Source organism: Primulina tabacum, unplaced genomic scaffold, assembly GCF_025594145.1.
Source record: "Primulina tabacum isolate GXHZ01 unplaced genomic scaffold, ASM2559414v2 Contig822, whole genome shotgun sequence".
Classification (NCBI taxonomy): Eukaryota; Viridiplantae; Streptophyta; class Magnoliopsida; order Lamiales; family Gesneriaceae; genus Primulina; species Primulina tabacum.
This window is the reverse complement of record NW_027459930.1, coordinates 813-13452: the sequence shown is the minus strand read 5'-3', so window position 1 is coordinate 13452 and position 12640 is coordinate 813. Positions and strand designations below refer to the sequence as shown.

The following is a 12640-nucleotide window of genomic DNA, read 5'->3' as shown; positions in this document are numbered from 1 at the left end:
TCGAGCAGTTCGGATTGAATGAACACCTCTACTTATATTTCATAAATTAAAGAAAATTAAAGTATTAGCCTCAGTATTTTTCAAAGAATAAATAAATAAATTTCATACATGAACTAGGTTATATTTGTACGGTAAATTTATGTGTCATCCATAAAATTAAATTTTTGAGTGACCTCCAAAATTAAATTTTATTTGCCCATAAAGATAGAGGAAAAAAATCCGAGAGAAAAAATTGATTTGATGAAGTCTTGTGTGTGAGGACCCAAGAATTAGCTACATAAAGCCATGAATTTAAAGAGGAATTTGAAGGGACATAACAACATTTTAATGGTGTTTAAACTTTAAAGCCATAAGGAGGCCATAAACATGGTGGTAATGATATTGAATGGTAGCCTCTTCACCTCCCCTCCATGAACATGGTGGTAATGACATTGAATGGTATCCTCTTCACCTCCCCTTCATGAACCTATAAATATCCCCAAGAGTTAAAGGAAACCACACCAAAATCAAGGCACAAGCTGTCCATATTTTCGAGCTCCATAGCGGTTATTCTCAAGCCTCGGTTTACCTCCGTCCTACCCACATTTTGTCCCAAGTTTTGAGCTAAGGTTGCAACTCAAGTGCTGCCACTATTCGGAAGAGTTCGAGTGGAATTCCTCCCACAAGCTCTTCACGTTTTATTCCGAAGATAATAATCAAGTAAGTGGGTTTTTGCTATACATTTACGTACACTTGCATTTCATAAGTGTACTATTTGATATATATATCGATATACTTGTTCTTCGTAAATATATCAATAATTGCTTAAAAATACGTTATGTATGTTTCTTGAAATTCGATCGGCATGATATATTCGTTCCTATTTGTTATGAACATTCTTGAACAATTTGTTGTTGAATATTATAATATTTGAAAACATGTTTGAAATATTTGAAATGCGCTGTAATGATTCGAATTAGAAATGGCAAGAAAATTCCGATATTTGATATGTTTGTTTAAGGCCCTGATGCGGTGGGATATAATAATCGTTCTTTTGGCCTCGTCCCTTAAAGGAGTAACATATAGGGGACTGATCAGTAAACCATGAAAATGAGATGATTTTCAGTGCTATGTTTTTACTTTGTTTATATTCGACTCAACATGCCTACTATTGAAATTATGATTCCATTGAAATTATGATAATATATTCGTATAATTATCACCTTGATATTTGTTATGCCCGATCGACCCCCATTTACTGAGTATTTCTCAAGTACTCACCCCTTACATTCCCACCCCAGATAAGAACGATGAACAAATCGAAGATAAAGAACAAGAACACTTTTGGGGATAGTGATCTGATTCAAGACCAGTCTCGTTATTCTATCTTTTAGTTAGATTATCGTATTTTACGCTTCCGCATTTCGTTTCTGTCGCATTGTAAAGACGATTAATGATTTATGTAATAGACTGACTTTTGGTTATTTGATGTACTACATGGCTTGTTGTTATACGATTTTAATTGTTAAACAACGCCGATGGCACGTCTCGGTTTCGGAACGTGACAGTGTGGGGAAGGGTAAGACAAACTGGAAATAAGCTTGGAAAACCAAACAAAAGAGGAGGGAAATTTTGGAAAATCGACAATCATCATCAAACTCATCAACTCAAGAAAACTACTCTCCATTAAATTTCAGCAAACTTTAGTTCCATCTAGCTTGCTTATTTTTTGTGCTCGCATGTCTTTTCTCATATGAAACTATGTACAAAACACCGCAAGTATGATATTAATACATGATATCTGAATATCAACTATTTTAGATCTTGTGCTATTATATGATTTTCGAGCAATCAAACATGTTTTACAAGTATTGATAGGGGAGAAGATGACATCGATTTCAGCACTTGGACATTGTTCCTGATTAGACATATATCCCCTGCCCTGCCTTCTGACACTAGACATGGCGACCCATAATGTCTCTAGTCTTTTCATGAGCAGTGATTTGTCTTGCTAATGATTATGAAATATGGTGACCCATACTTATGGGCCCCGCTCACATCTCCTCATGGTCAGTCTGAGTAGCAAAGAACCGACCTGTACGATTCCTACTGGTGATCAGGTAAGGTGAGCCATGGTCGATGGCATTGAAACTGTTAGGTTCAAGCGCTTACCACTAGGCCAAAAGCTATTGTTGTTAGCCAATGCGCAACTTTATTTTATTATACTTGTGGCAGCGCAGAGTGCACCTACTTGAGTATTAATTGATCGGGCTGTTAGGCCTGTGAGTTCGGGGAGGTGCGTGTCTATCTGCTGGCACTGTCTCACATCCCTTAGAAATCAGTCTTACCTTTTACTTACCGTCGTCTATGTCCCCAGCAGAGACAGTATTATTCGTTAAGATATGGTATCACTCTTTTAAGGCCCACTTAACCAACTAGATCAAGCGGCACAACATCAGCAGCTTGACACATGAGAACTTCTCAGGAGATCACCCATCTCAGTACCACTCTCACTCATGCACGCTTAACCCAACAGAAACATAGAATGGAACAGACCACTCGATTTTCGGTGGACAGGGTACACGATCACTTAACTTATTCTTCTCGAGTACTCTTCCTTGCCTAGCCATATAAGACTCCAAAGTGCAGCGAGTGTTCAGGATGCCAAGGGTTTCCCTACCTGGCCAGAAACCTTTCCCACACGGGGCATATCATACAACCATGTCTTGCCCGGCCAAGAATATGAGTCCATGCTTGTATGAGTCCAAATGGTCTGTTATGCTTCCCGAGTTGCTGCATGCCTGGGGTTATTTAAACATGTTATTTTTTCTTTATCCGGGCTGACTTCCACATGATCTCCTCTTGGTCTCCCGGGACCAACTCTGAACTGGTCCTTCTTTGGTCATCCCTTCCTGCCCTAGTCCAAAGATGACTCATGCTCTTTCCAGGGCATCACCTAGCCCCTTGTCAAACAGAAACTCCACAAAATTCAAGAGAATCAAAGTGTCTAATTATTTCAAGGGATTCTTTGCTCGGGAACTTGTTGGGAAATCATACTTGGACTCCATGAGAACTTAAAGTGATTTAGTGGTAACAAAATATGGGAGAAACACCCTCGATGTAATATAAACTAACCCTATAATAGGTCTTCACCCATACATCGTGTTATCTGTATTATATTAGCAATTACACTTCAAGCATGACTTAAATAATTTAAGCCAAGTATTATGAATTGGATTAATTTGTAATAATCCAAAGTTCAGGAACCACTCGATTGCTTGTCAATTCGCAGTACCACATATATAATAATAGAAATTGGCTTAGATTTGAAGCGTCTAAATGAAGAAGTTGAAGGTGCTCTCGTAAATTTTTTTGTCTAGATTGTAATTGAGGCATTTTAAAAGGTTAAATATGAAATTTTAAAGTATTTTCATTTGAAATTATCATTGCAGAAAATCATCAATAAATTATGAAACTCGTTGCAAAATCTGTTGGGTGTATGCATAATTTTTGTGATATTTCAAGAAAGAGAATACATTATACCCATACGTTTTTACATGCTTATCATAGAGTTTTGACATACACATCCATCATGCATATTTATGTGAGTACTGATGATGTGTCAATCATTTATTGAATGTATAATTTTGATATGTTTCATTACATCTAATAGTTAAGTTTTAATTTATCGATGTTCACATAAATATTCACGATAAGTATACATCATATCAAAACTACATCACAATGTTAAATTTATGTTAATATGTTTGATCAAAGACATAATGTATAAAATATTCCAAAAATGTTATTTATATATATATATATATATATATATATATATATATATTAAACATCTTGAACAATAATAACTTGCAATTGAAAAACTCATTGAGCAAGAATCATAGATTAGTAAAATCAATTTTAATTATTTACCCTAAAAAAATTTTATTGGGAACATTTATTTGGCACAACTATATAAATTTTGAAATTCTTGTTCCAAGTTTTATTAATTTGTAAATGCAGTTTATGAATATTTAAAAAAAAAATAAATGCCTAATAATTTTTCAAAATTGTTTTATCTAATCACTATCATTTATACCATTGATAACACATGAAGTAAATTTTTTCATGTTGGTTATGTTAAATAAAGAATTTGGCATTGCAATGCATTAACAAATATCACAAATAAATGCAGAAAACATATTCAGTAATAAAAAAGACAAAAATTTGTGTGAGACGGTCTCACAAGTCATATTTTGTGATACAGATCTCTTATATGGATCATTCATGAAAAAATATTATTTTTTATACTAAGAGTATTACTTTTTTCTGTGAATATCATAGGCTTGATATATCTCATAGATAAAGATTTGTGAAACCGTCTCAAAAGACCTACTCATGAAAAAAAATGAGAATTTCATTGAATTCTACCTATATACTTACTATTCGGATTCATGAATGAACATATATATATATATATACGCAAAATCAAATATATAATTCAAAACACAGATCCAAGCTCAATACCTACAATGGTATTCGGGTCCGAAAAGGGCAAACTTCAAAAGGGTAGTGTCACTACAAGAATAATTGCTTGTGGTGACATTCATAAATGTCATCATATTCAATATTTAGTGACATTTAAGTTTTAGTGGCACCTCCAACAAATGTCATCTATTCCAATGTCGTCTTAAAATTACTGACATTTTTTAATGTCATTATAAGATGTTAATGACAACTTCATACGTGTTACTAATTATTCATATAATGACAATTTTAAATGTCAGGAAAACTCATGTTTAAATACATTTATAGATGTCTTGTTATTATAGTAATAATGACAAATTTATATGTCAGTTAAAATCATTTATAATGACAACTAAAAGTGTCGTGTATATTATTTATAGTGACAATAACAAATGTAGGAATATTTGGGTTGGATAAATATAGGAGGAGGGAAAATTAGATAAAATAAATGTGAGAATAAAAAAAACATATTAGATTAGTTATCCTGACATTTTTAATTGATGTCATTTTTTATATGGAGGGAGACAATTATTTTCCCTCCTCCAATATTTATCTAACCCAAATATTCTCACACTTATTTATAGTGAAATTTTTTAGTTTTTAATGATTTTTTACGATATGGGAAAAGTAATTGTTTCCCTCCATATAAAAGATGACATCAATTAAAAATGTCATGATAACTAATCTAATATGTTTTTTTATTTTACACATTATTAATTTTTTACAAGTGTCATTATTAAGTATTTGTAATAACATTTAATTAAAAGTGTCTAAAAAAAGTGTCACAATAGCCATTTATTGTTGTAGTGTGTAAGCAGAATTAGAATCGCCAGAAGAAGTATCGGCATTGGAATTAGGCAGATTAAATAGGGCAAAGTTGGAAGAGGAACGGCTAGGGATGAAGCGGTCGCTGTAAATCGTGCGGGAGGATGAGGGGCAATGATAGGAAGAGCTGAGAAGCTCGGATGCGGTGATTCTCATTGGAGTTTTTGGGTCTGTAGACAATGCACTCGTGCTCGGGGTTTCCATATTTTTCTGGGACATTCTGAATTCCTATTCGAGGGGAAGTAGTACCTTCGCCGGCGGCGGTTGGGAGCGGCGGGTCTGGTGGCAGGATGGGATGCGGTGGGCGATCGAGGGATGCCTTCTAGACAGCGCTGAGTAATTATGTTTACCGGGAAAAATAACAGAACACGGTTCAGAGTTGCGGGAAAAATTAACCGGTGCATAAGGGTAATTAAACCATTAACAAATAATTTTATTTTACTATAAATTCACAAAAACTGTTGCTTGTTAGATTTTCCGCACATAAATTTTGTGATCTCCATTTAGTTTAACTTATAAAAAATTATTATTTATATTAAATATATTATTTTTATTAATATTTTTTATGATGATAATAAATCGGATAATCTCACATATAAAAATCTCTGTCATAATACTTATTTTTAAAAATTACACTTTCTAAGGAATTATAATTAAAATTTTATCTAGATTGAGTTGGGCTTTTATAATTATTTATTTTTTACATTAAATAATATAAAAAAAAGCATAAAAGTTTTTGTGTATAAATAAATAGCTAAATAAGTATTTTATTTTTTCAAGAGCAAAAAATTATAAGATAATGCCAATATAAAATCTTTAAAATAATAAAAAAAATTATTAATTGGGTAACCTTATTGGACCGATATTATTAAAATAGAAAAAAAATCAGCAAGGATATAAATCAAATTTTACCCGGTTGAATTTAATTAGATCGAATTTTACCAAATTAAAATTGACTTTTCAGGTTTCGAAATTTCAGATGAAAACCATAAGGTGATAACATGAATCAATAATTGTGTGTCTTGAAAATAAAAGGAAAAATTTAATTTTGAATAATGTTATTTTATTACTTTGTGATTTTGATCATCTATTTTATCAAATTTCAGTTTTAGTTTTGTAACTTTCAATTTTTACAACTTTATTCTTTTTCATTAAGAGTGTTGATATGTCACTGCACAATTTAGCGTCACATCAGTATTACATCCTAGAAAAAGACTAATTTTAAAAAAAAACAAAAATTAAAAAATACTAAATTGTTTTTTTTAAAAAAAAAAAATAGATATGATGGATGATGACTTTTAAGTTTGAAAATATAAAAATAATTAAAATGGATACATAATAAAAAATACAATTTTTCTAAAATAAGAACGAGTATTTCCACTTGAAATAATTAAACCAATGAAGTAAAATACGATTTCCTATGCTTCTTTACTAATCAAGTTCTAATATTTTTTAAAGATCATTGAAATGTATGTTCTCTTTGGCTGGTACAATGAGATCGAAGTGTGTGCGTGGTGGGTTTCACCAGCCACCGTTGTTGGAGGGTGGGGCAGAGATTGGTGGCGGTGGCGGTGATGGTGGTGTAGCCCTTGTAGCACCACTTCGACTTATGTTAAACATGTAAAAACGTATGAGTGGTGGAATATAACAAACATGGAATGAAATAAGAATGAGATAAATAAAAGTGAATGAAATGAAATTATTTTTAATAATCAAATAATTTTTTAACCAAAAAATAATAACTAGTCAAAAGAGATAGTATTATTATTGTAAAATTGTTATCATACAAAAATATTACTATTAATTTAAATTTTATTATTTTTATTATGATTTTATTAATTCAAAATATTTATTTTATTTATTAAAAGTAACTATCATTCAATAAAATATGGAAGAGTTGCTTTTAAATTTCCAACAACATAATTAAATGTTTGTTCAGTTCCTATCAGACCCGAACTTTTTATGCAGTCCTTGATTCATACAAAAAATGTTTCTGCACTCCTTGGATTCACAATTATTTTTTCGAATTAAATTCAGTTAAAAAAACATTGAAATCTAGAATATATATACATCATGATTCAAATGCGCTAACTTTGTCATATAAATATTATTTTCTCAACAACAAAAAAAAACCTAGATTATTCATCATATTTAAGCTCTGTAACGTAGTGATTTAATTTTTTGGGATTCCTTTATAAAACCAATCTTCTTCATATATTTTTCGCATTAGTTAATATAATTTCCTATTAAAATAGAATGCAAATCCAAAATATTAAGATATGAAAAAAAAGTTTACGCGAACTAGCTACTTAATTCTAGCCATTATTTTGAGAGTAGATCTCTTTTGAGACTGTCTTGTGAGACGAGTCAAACATGCTTCATATTATTTCATGGATGACCCAAATAGAATATCTATATCAAAAATTGACCTGTGAGACTGTGTCACATGAGTTTTTTGTGTTATTTTGAACACATAATATTACATATATGCGTTTCAATTAGTTTCTCTTCCATTTTCAATCTAATTTAATTTTGTATGCACGCAGTAATCGTTGAATGATCTATAATCCCAGGTACATTGACTAAAAATGGTGGAAATCATGCCTCGAAAACATTATGGCCGTCATAACGTAACAATATAAATAATAACGAGATCAATTATAGATCACTTCACTAGACTGGACATTTAATAAAAAAGTTGACCATCTTCCCTATTTCCGGACGGCCCGGATCACTCCATATGAGTGATCGGGCCCACCTCCCTGTAAAAAAAAAAAAAAATTGGCTCGAAAAAATCCGAGCCGTTGGATCGATCCCTGCAGGCAGTGCCCGCAGGGATAGGGTCGACCGAACCCCTATTTCCAACTTGCAAAGAAAGCCAGCCGCCACCATAACTTTACAAATATCTTCAAATTGTTCTCAAACTGGCACTTCACGGTATTTAATATAAACAAAGACCTTGAGGACAGAGGATTATCCAGGGCAGGCATGGAATCAAAGTTCACGAAACTCGGAGGTTTGCATGAGGTGCCTAATGTGCAAGAACTGGCCAAGCAGATATCGACCACCGTCCCGAAAAGATATGTTCGTTTCGATGGAAATGATTCGATTTTATCCAAAGTTTCCCCGTCGTCTGAAGTTCCAGTTATCGATATGCACCAGTTGGATGGAGATTCCATGGTGGAGCTTGGTAAGTTGCATGATGCATGCCAAGAATGGGGTTTCTTTCAGGTATATCTCTTTTATTTGATATTTAATTCACTCATCAGTTTAATATTTACCTATATATTCATGCATGTGCAATTGTGTAATACGATAACATATAATGTAATGCTATATTAAGATTACAACAACTATTGTTATTTTTTTATTTATGTGATTACAATAAAAAAAATACGATATTTTGTTAATGATATGTTGAATACTGAAGCTACAATCAAATAACAAAACTACCTTTTTAAACAAAACAATAACTCGTGTGAGATTGTTGCATTAGTCAACTTTATGAGATAGATCTCTGATTCGACAAAAACCTATGAAAAGTACTACTTTTATGTCGAAAGTATTATTGCTGTTCACTATAAAAATATCATTTTGTGTTAATTATGTTATGAAAAATATTGTGTAATATGTATTGATATGAGTGAAAAATGTTCGACTCTCGAAATATATTACTTTTAGGTTCAAAGTATTTTTTTCAATGCAAAAATATCATTTGTTTTTGTTGGTATCTTGTTTTTGTTAGTATGTTATGGAGAAATATTACGCTGATTTGAGTGAAAAATATTACTTTTATGCCCAAAAATTCTTTTTCATTATATGTATGACCGAGTAGATCGTCTCATTAATATAAATAGATGAGACTGGTTCGGATGAGACCTATTCATTACAAAATTTTAAGAAAACAGAAACAATCCCACTATTTGAATAATATAGTTTAAATATTTTGTTTTAATTTTTTTAAAAAAGTTAAAAAAAAAAATAAAAACAGAAGCCCATATGTAAATTATATTTTCTGATTTTTTAAAAGCGTTTTCTAATAATGTTTTTCAGATAATTTTTGCATCAAAATAACAATTTTCTTTTTTTTAATAAGATTTGTATTTGTGTATTGTTGTTTGTAACATTAAAAAAAAAAGATCATGTTTTAGGTGCTTGTTAAAGTTGTTTTTCTCCCCTTTTTGGGTGGAATCGGATTAACTTTATCAACTTAAGTTAGGGACGAAGGCGATTAAATTTATGGAAAAAGTAATGGACATGTTTCTTTAAATTTGGAAGCAGTTGATTAATCATGGCGTCAGCTCTGGTGTGGTGGAAAACATGAAATTGGAAGTCCAAAAATTTTTCAGTCTGCCGATCGAAGAGAAGAAAGGTTTTATCAAGAAGAAGGAGACGTAGAAGGATATGGACAAGCCTTCGTGGTATCAGAGGACCAAAAGCTTGACTGGGCGGACATGTTCTCTATCGTCACCTTACCAACATATTTGAGGAAGAATCACTTAATCCCAAAGCTTCCACACACGTTCAGGTCACCGTTTTCATGCTCTACTCGATTGATCCCTATTGTGAAAAAATTAAACTAACTCTGTGCGTTTTCGAAAAATGTATTCAGGGAAGCCATAGAAGCATATTCAGTTGAATTGAAGATCCTAGCCATGAAGCTTCTTTCCCTGATGGCGAGAGTTTGAACTCAAAGAAGAAGACATGAAAATTCTATTTGAACGGGGCACGCAGTCTATGAGGATGAACTTCTATCCTCCATGTCCACAACCGGAGCTCGTCAGGGACTCTGCCCTCACTCGGATGCCATTGCCCTCTCAATTCTTATCCAATAAATGAAGTTGAAGGCCTACAGGTCAATAAAGGTGGGCTTTGGATCCCTGTTGTTCCACTTCCTGATGCGTTTGTGGTCAACATTGGAGATATGTTGGAGGTATACATCACATAATGTTTTCCACAGAGATGCATACAAACAAATAAATTAATTGTTTCTGAAGCAAGGTATATATATTTCTTGACAGATTGTGACGAATGGCACATACCGGAGCGTGGAGCATCGAGCAGTTTGTGAACACGGAGCAAGAGAGGCTGTCCGTGGTCACATTTCTAAGCCCAGAAATGGAAGGTGATGTAGGTCCAGCTCCTAGCCTCATCACCGCAGAAACTCCCGCAAAATTCAAGAGAATCAGCGTTTCTGATTATTTAAAGGGACTGTTTGCTAAGGAACTGGTCGGCAAAATCACACTTGGACAGTATCAGAACTTAAAGTACTCAACATATATTACGTTTAATTATGAACGAAGTCTTTCAAGATAAATAAATTGACTTTTTAATAATCCAAGTTGAGGAACCACTCGTACTGCTTTGTCAATCCGGAGTACGCTTTATTGAAGTTGAAGGACCAACTCGTATTTTCTTTTATGTCTAGACTAGATTGAAATTTTGGCATTTTAAATTTAAATTAGATAAAAAAGAAATCTCAAATTATTTTTCATTTGAAAAAATCACTGCACCAAATCATGCAACTCGTGGCAAAAATCTACCGTTTTGGTGATATTTAGATGAAAATTACCTATACATTTTACAAGCTTAATTAATTAATGAATTTCTTAAGTTGAGCTTAATATTAATAGCTATTAGTATCGTGTAGAAATATCAATCAAAATAGGTTAAGTCCGTGGTTGTAGTCCTTAGCATAGAAAAGCCCAGAGAGGAATGGACAGCTGAAGACAAGAGAAAAGCAAATCTGGACAATGTGGCCAAGGATATTTTATACAAACGCTGGACAAAGTCACGTTCAGCAAAATCAAAATGTGCAAAGCGGCTAAAGAGATATGAGAAAAACTAATCCAGCTGTGTGAAGGAAACGAGCAAACCAAGGAGAACAAGCTATCAGTTGTTGTTCAAAAATTTGATAATATCAAGATGAAAGCTAGAGATTCCATGCACGAATATGATGAAGAGTCAGTTGCATTATCAATGAACTGAATGCACTTGGAAAAGTGTACTCGAACAAAGAAGTGGCACTGAAGGTGGTGAGAGGTCTTCCCAAAGAATGGGATGTCAAGACCATGGCAATGAGAGAGGCAAAGGATCTTAACAAGGTCGAACTTCATGACTTGTTTGCTGATCTAAAGGCTTACGAGTTTAAACTACAAACCAGAGAAGGAGAACCTTCTACACCAGCTGTCACAACTGCTATAACTGCTGTCAGACTGGAACCAACTGGTTCAACTGACAAATCTGCTGATCAACTGAGCAATGATGCTATGTCATTGTTTATCAAGAAATTTGGAAGGTTTATAGGAGAATCAAGGAAACTTCCAGAAGCAATATTAGAAAAATCAGTCTAAGGAAGAATCATATGCTTGCTACAACTGTGGCAAATCTGGTCATTTCATAGCAGACTGTCCTAAGCCAAAGAAGGACAATCGACGGATCAACTGAAAAGGGAAAGAAGCCCTATGAGCACAGAAGAAGGACAAGGATGACAAGAGATCATCCAAAAAGAAACATGAAGTGCTCTTGACTGAAGAAAAAAAAATCTAAATAGGCAGAAACTGACAGTGACGAGTCAGAACCAGAAAGCCAAACCAAGTTAAGTGAAGATGAAGAAGAAGTCAAGTGCTTAATGGCAGATGATGCTGAATTGGAGTCAGCAAGTGAAACAGGTATTTGACTACAGCTCTACTGACTTCACTCGTGAGGAACGCAGTACCACATTACATGACATGGTAATGAGTATCACAAACTTGCTCGATCATTCGAGAAGGTCAGAGCTGAGCAAAATGATCCCAATGATAACAAAACTGAAACTGAAAAGTCAGTTGAAATGTTTGATCTAAAAGGAGAGATTGTAAAGAAAAAATCCGAACTGATTTAGAACCAAGCTTTGATATGTCAGTTAAAAACTGAAATTTCAAAAAATACCGAACTGATTCAAGCTTAGAACAAGTCTTCAGTTACATTGACTGAAATGCAGAACTCACGAAAATCAGTTGCTGATAAAACTGGTTTAGGTTTTAACAGCCATGTTGAAAACTCTACGAGTGATACTCAGCCAAGGTTGAATATTAACAAAGGAAAGTACATTACCTTTGTAAAATCAACTATGGTAAATGAATTCTCAGAACCTAGTAGACCAGCTGTTCAATTGACTGAAAATAAGAACAAAGGCAAACGGTATGGAATTGGATATAGCTCTGAGAGTTCAACTGATACAAGAAACTGGTCACCTAAACGATTCAGTCACAAAAATCAGTACTCAAGGAATGACTATTACAATTACTACAACTGTAAGCCAGTTCAG

At 33.3% G+C, this 12640-nt stretch overlaps 1 pseudogene; it reads left to right on the top strand.

Moving 5' to 3' along the window:
- The first annotated feature begins 8189 nt into the window (after positions 1–8189).
- LOC142535154 (oxoglutarate-dependent flavonoid 7-O-demethylase 1-like) lies at positions 8190–10598 on the top strand (annotated as a pseudogene).
- The last annotated feature ends 2042 nt before the right edge of the window (positions 10599–12640 follow it).